The following is a 6,000-nucleotide window of genomic DNA, read 5'->3' as shown; positions in this document are numbered from 1 at the left end:
ATCAGAGGAAGGAGGAAACTAAAGATTTGAATCTGGAAGGAGTCAGCAATGTGCAATTGAGCCTGTGGAAGAGAATGACATCACTGGAAGAAAACATTAGAGAAAAGTTTGCAAACTAAAATGCTTTCAGGGACCAAGAAAATAATGTAGTTGAGTAAAGTAGCTCAGATCACAACTATAAAGAGTGGTGGTTAGTGCAGTGAGAACTCAAAATAATACATCCCTTCTTTTTTTTTTTTTTTTTGAGACGGAGTTTCGCTGTTGTTGCCTAGACTGGAGTGCAATGGCATGATCTCGGCTCACCGCAACCTCCGCCTCCTGGGTTCAAGCAATTCTCCTGCCTCAGCCCCCCGAGCAGTTGGGACTACAGGCACGCACCATCATGCCCAGCTAATTTTTGTATTTTTAGTAGAGATGGGGTTTCACCTTGTTGACCAGGATGGTCTCGATTTCTTCACCTCGTGATCCACCCGCCTCGGCCTCCCAAAGTGCTGGGATTACAGGCTTGAGCCACCGCACCCGGCCTAATACATCCCTTCTTAAAAGACATTCATATTAAACAGTATTTAAACATTATGGGGGCCAAGCAAAACAGGTCTTGAACTCAAGTGGGCCACTCATGTGAGGCCTTTAACGTAGAATGAGACGTTTCCCTCTGCTACTAGGTTCTGAGAACACCAACATTTAATGGGCAGGCATAGATTAAAGAGTTTGCAAGTGAGTCTGATGAGAAGCAAGAAAAGAAGCAGGGTAAACCTAGGAAGAGTCATGGTGCAGAGTCAAAGAAGAAGTCAGCATTATCAAACACTACCGATAGGTCAAACGGAGCAGAGTCCAAAAGCGTTCCTGGATTTAGCCGGAAGGAGTTCACCGATAGCATGAGCAGGAACAATGACAGCAGGAAGGGAGTAGAAGAAAAAAGCCAGGCACAATTTGATGACAAATCAATGGAAAATGAGGATGTGTCAACAGTAAGAGGATAGACCATTCTTTCAAGAAGTTCATCGGTGAAGGAAAGAGGATGGAGACCCAGCAATTTCATTCTGGATATGCAACATAATTAAAAAAATGTTATTAGTAGCCTTATTTATTTATTTTATTTTATTTTTTTGAGACAGAGTCTTGCTCTGCCACCCAGGCTGGAGTGCAGTGGCGCAATCTTGGTTCACCGCAACTTCCACCTCCCGGGTTCAAGCGATTCTCCTGCCTCAGCTTCCCAAGTAGCTGGGATTACAGGCACCCACCACTGTGGGCAGCTAATTTTTTGTAATTTTAGTAGAGAAGGCGTTTCACCATGTTGGCCAGGCTGGTCTTGAACTCTTTTATATTTATTTATTTATTTATTTATTTATTTATTAATTTAAGACAAGGTTTTACCATGTTGGTCAGGCTGGTCTTGAACTCCCGACCTCAGGTGATCCACCCACCTTGGCCTCCAAAGTGCTTGGATTACAGGCATGAGCCACCACGCCCGGCCATGAACTCTTGACCTCAAGTGATCCACCCACCTTTGCCTCCCAAAGTACTAGTATTACAGGCATGAGCCATGGCACCCGGCCAGCTTTATTATTTATTTATTTATTTACTTTTTGAGACAGGGTCTCACTGTGTCACCCAGGCTGGAGTGCAGTGGCGTAATCTCGGCTCACTGCAACCTCCGTCTCCCAGGTTCAAGTGACTCTCCTGCCTTAGCCTCACGAGTGAGGCTGGGACTATAGGTGTGCACCACCACACCCAGCTAATTTTTGTATTTTTAGTAGAGACGGGTTTTGCCATGTTGAACAGGCTGGTCTTGAACTCCTGGCCTCAAGTGATCCACCAGTGTCAGCCTCTCAAAGCGTTGAGATTACAGGCGTGAGCCACTGTACCTGGCTGATAGTAGCTTTAATCACAATAGCTAAAGACCAGAAATTACCCAAGTATTCAGCAACAGTAAAATAGATAAATAAATTGTGATATAGTCACACAGTAGAATATTACACAGCAAATAAAAAAACATGACTATCACATGCAATGCGTAGATGAATCCACAGATACAACGTTAAGTAAAAGAAGCCAGACGTACTTTTTCTTTCTTTCCAGCGTTCAAGATGTCGAAGTGGGGACAGGGTGGGTCCTCTGGTGCGAAATTCCGGATTTCCTTGGGTCTTCCAGTAGGAGCTGTGATCAACTGTGCTGAGAACACAGGAGCCAAAAACCTATATATCATCTCTGTGAAGGGGATCAAGGGACGGCTGAACAGACTTTCCGCTGCTAGTATGGGTGGCATGGTGATGGTCACAGTCAAGAAAGGCAAACCAGAACTCAGAAAAAAGGTACATCCAGCAGTGGTCACTCAACAACGAACATCATGCCGGAGAAAAAAAATGGCATGTTTCTTTATTTTGAAGATGATGCAGGGGTCAAGGTGAACAACAAAAACGAGATAAAAGTTCTGCCATTACAGGACCAGTAGCAAAGGAGCGTGCAGACCTGTGGCCCCCGCTTGCACCCAACGCTGGCAGCATTACCTGACTCTCCAGTGTATTTGTAAAAATTTTAAACACTTTAAAACCATTAAAAAATGAAAAAAGAAAGAAACCAGACACAAAACAGTAGATACTGAATTATTTTGTTATATGAAGTTCATGAACAGGCAAAACTAATCTACGGTCAAATAATGTTTGCCTTTGTGGAAAGAAAGTTAAGTGAGAAGAGACACAAGGAACTTAGCTAGGAACCTGGAATATTCTGTATCTTGGATTTGGGTGGTGGTTCCACAGGCATATGCCTATGTAGAAATTATTAAAGCTGTACACTTTTTTTTTTGAGAAGAAGTCTTGCTCTGTTACCCAGTCTGGAGTGCAGCAGCATGATCCCAGATCACTGCAACCTCCGCCTCCTGAGTTCAAGCAATTCTCCTGTCTCAGCCTCCCAAGTAGCTGGGACTACAGGCGTGTGCCACCACGCTTGGACAATTTTTATTTTGGCATTTTTAGTAGAGACGGGGTTTCGCCATGTTGGCCAGGCTGGTCTCAAACTCCTGACCTCAGGTGATCTACCCAATTTGGCTTCCCAAAGTGCTGGTATTACAGGCATGAGCCATCTCGCCCAGCTAGTTGTACACTTAAGATCTGTATAAACATAATGTGTGTGTATATTATACCTCAATTAAAAAATGAGGAAACAGGCCAGGCATGGTGGTGGCTCATGCCTGTAATCCCAACACTTTGGGAGGCCGAGGTGGGTGGATCACTTGAGGTCAGGAGTTCAAGACAAGCCTGGCCAATATGGTGAAATCCCGTCTCTACTAAAAATACAAAACATTAGCTGAGCGTGGTGTCAGGCATCTGTAATCCCAGCTACTCAAGAAACTGAAGCAGGACAATCGCTTGAACCCAGGAGGCAGAGGTCACAGTGTGCTGAGATGGTGCCACTACACTCCAGCCTGGATGAAAGGGAGAGACTCCATCTCAAAAAAAAAAAAAAAAAAAAAGGTGAGAAAACAAAGGAGAGAAAAAAGACGTTTGGCTAAGGAGGAAACTGGGATTTTCTCTCTTTTTTTTTTTTGAGACGGAGTTTCGCTCTTGTTACCCAGGCTGGAGTGCAATGGCGCGATCTCGGCTCACCGCAACCTCCGCCTCCTGGGTTCGGGCAATTCTCCTGCCTCAGCCTCCTGAGTAGCTGGGACTACAGACACGCGCCACCATGCCCAGCTAATTTTTTCTAGTTTTAGTAGAGACGGGGTTTCACCATGTTGACCAGGATGGTCTTGATCTCTTGACCTTGTGATCCACCCGCCTCGGCCTCCCAAAGTGCTGGGATTACAGGCTTGAGCCACCGCGCCCGGCTCTTTTTTTCTTTTCTTTTTTTTTTTTTTAGAGACAGAGTTTTGCTCTGTCACCAGGCCGGAGTGCAGTAGCTTGATCTTGGCTCACTGCAACCTCCATCTCCTGGGTTCAAACAATTCTCATGCCTCAGCCTCCCAAGTAGCTGGGATTACAGGCAGGCCCCACCATATCCAGCTAATTTTTTGTAGAGATAGGGTTTCACCAAGTCGACCAAGATGGTCTCGATCTCCTGACCTTGTGATCGGCCTGCCTCGGCCTTCCAAAGTGCTGGGATTACAGACGTGAGCCACCTCACCTGGCCTGGGATTTTCTTTTAGAACCAGCTCAGTTTCTGCTTTAAATGTAATGTCAGAGCTACTGTGGACATTTTGGCACAGAAGAAAAAGTTGAAACAAAAAAAGACTATCACAATTATGTATGAATTACAAGGGGAAAATGGTAACTTTATGTATTTTTTGAGATAGGGTCTTGCTCTGTTGCCCAGGCTGGAATGCAGTGGCATGATCACAGTTCATTGCAGCCTTAACCTCCATGGGTCAAGCGATCCTCCCACCTCAGACTTCTCAGTAGCTGGGACTAAAGGTATATGCCACCATGCCCGGCTGATTTTTAAATTTCTCTGTAGAGACAAGGTTTCACTTTGCTGCCCAGACTGGTTTTGAACTCCTGGACTCAAGGAATCCTCCTGCTTCAGTTTCCCAAAGTGCTGAGATTACAGGCGTGAGCCACTGTGCCCAGCCCAAAACATTAACTTTATAATAAAGAAAAACCAAGAAGCCAAAGTAAATCTTACCAATACTAGAACAAACTGACATCCTGTGTCCACTGATATGATGCACTGGGAAGGACACAATGTCATTTCACTGGAATTTCTGTCAAAAATACAGAACCTGAATCTGATGATGAGAAAATAATAGACAAGCCCAAATTTAGGTACATCATACCATGTAACTGGTCTTAATCTTCAAACTGTCAAGATAAAAAAAATACAAAGAAAGGCTGAGAAACTGATCCAGATTAAGGAAATTAAAGAGACATGATAATTTAAAAGAATATGTATTCCTGAAGTGGTTTTTGGAGCCAGAAAACATCTGTAATGGACATTATTGTGATGACTGAAAAAAATTGAATATGCACTGTACATTAAATAATAGTCTGGTATCAAGTGTAAAATATTTTTGATTTTGAAAACGACTATGGTTACATGGTTGTCCTTTGAAACATACACTGAAGTATTTGGGAGTAAGGGGGCATGATGTCTTTAACTTACTTTTTTTTTTTTTTTTTTTTTTTTGAGACGGAGTTTCACTCATGTTACCCAGGCTGGAGTGCAATGGCGCGATCTCGGCTCACCGCAACCTCCGCCTCCTGGGTTCAGGCAATTCTCCTGCCTCAGCCTCCTGAGTCGCTGGGATTACAGGCATGCACCACCATGCCCAGCTGATATTTTGTAGTTTTAGTAGAGACGGGGTTTCACCATGTTGACCAGGATGGTCTCGATCTCTTGACCTCGTGATCCACCCGCCTCGGCCTCCCAAAGTGCTGGGATTACAGGCTTGAGCCACCGCGCCCAGCCAACTTACTATTTTTTTAAGAGATGAGTGCTCACTGTTTCCCAGACTGGACTCAAACTCCTGGGCTTCAGTGAGACTCCTGCCTCAGCCTCCTGAGTAGCTTGAACTACAGGCATCAACTAACTTTTTTTTTTTTTTTTTGAGACGTCTCGCTCTGTCACCCAGGCTGGAGTGCAATGCCAGGATCTCAGCTCACTGCAACCTCCACCTCCCTGGTTCAAGCCATTCTCCTGCCTCAGCCTCCTGAGTAGCTGAGATTAATGGTGCATGCCAGCATGCCTGGCTCATTTTTGTATTTTTAGTAGAGATGGGGTTTTGCTATGTTGGTCAGGCTGGTCCCAAACTCCTGACCTCGTGATCCACCCACCTAGGCCTCCCAAAGTGCAAGGATTACAGGCGGGAGCCACCAAGCCCAGCCGGCATCAACTAACTTTTTAATGGCTTAGAAAAATGCAGAGAGAGCAGGTGAGTGAAAGAGAGAAAACAAACGGGACAATGTATGAACAATTGGTGAATCTGAGAGCAGGTTACAAGGGAACGCCTTGGACCATTCTTGCAACTTTTCTGTAGGTCAGAAATTATATCAAAACCAAAAA

At 44.7% G+C, this 6,000-nt stretch overlaps 1 pseudogene; it reads left to right on the top strand.

Moving 5' to 3' along the window:
• The first annotated feature begins 2,090 nt into the window (after positions 1-2,090).
• LOC116545302 lies at positions 2,091-2,514 on the top strand (annotated as a pseudogene).
• The last annotated feature ends 3,486 nt before the right edge of the window (positions 2,515-6,000 follow it).

This window comes from Sapajus apella, unplaced genomic scaffold, assembly GCF_009761245.1.
Source record: "Sapajus apella isolate SASKATOON/1434 unplaced genomic scaffold, GSC_monkey_1.0 scaffold257, whole genome shotgun sequence".
In the NCBI taxonomy this organism is placed as follows: Eukaryota; Metazoa; Chordata; class Mammalia; order Primates; family Cebidae; genus Sapajus; species Sapajus apella.
Note: the sequence above shows the minus strand (reverse complement) of the source record. Positions and strands in the feature narration are given on the sequence as shown.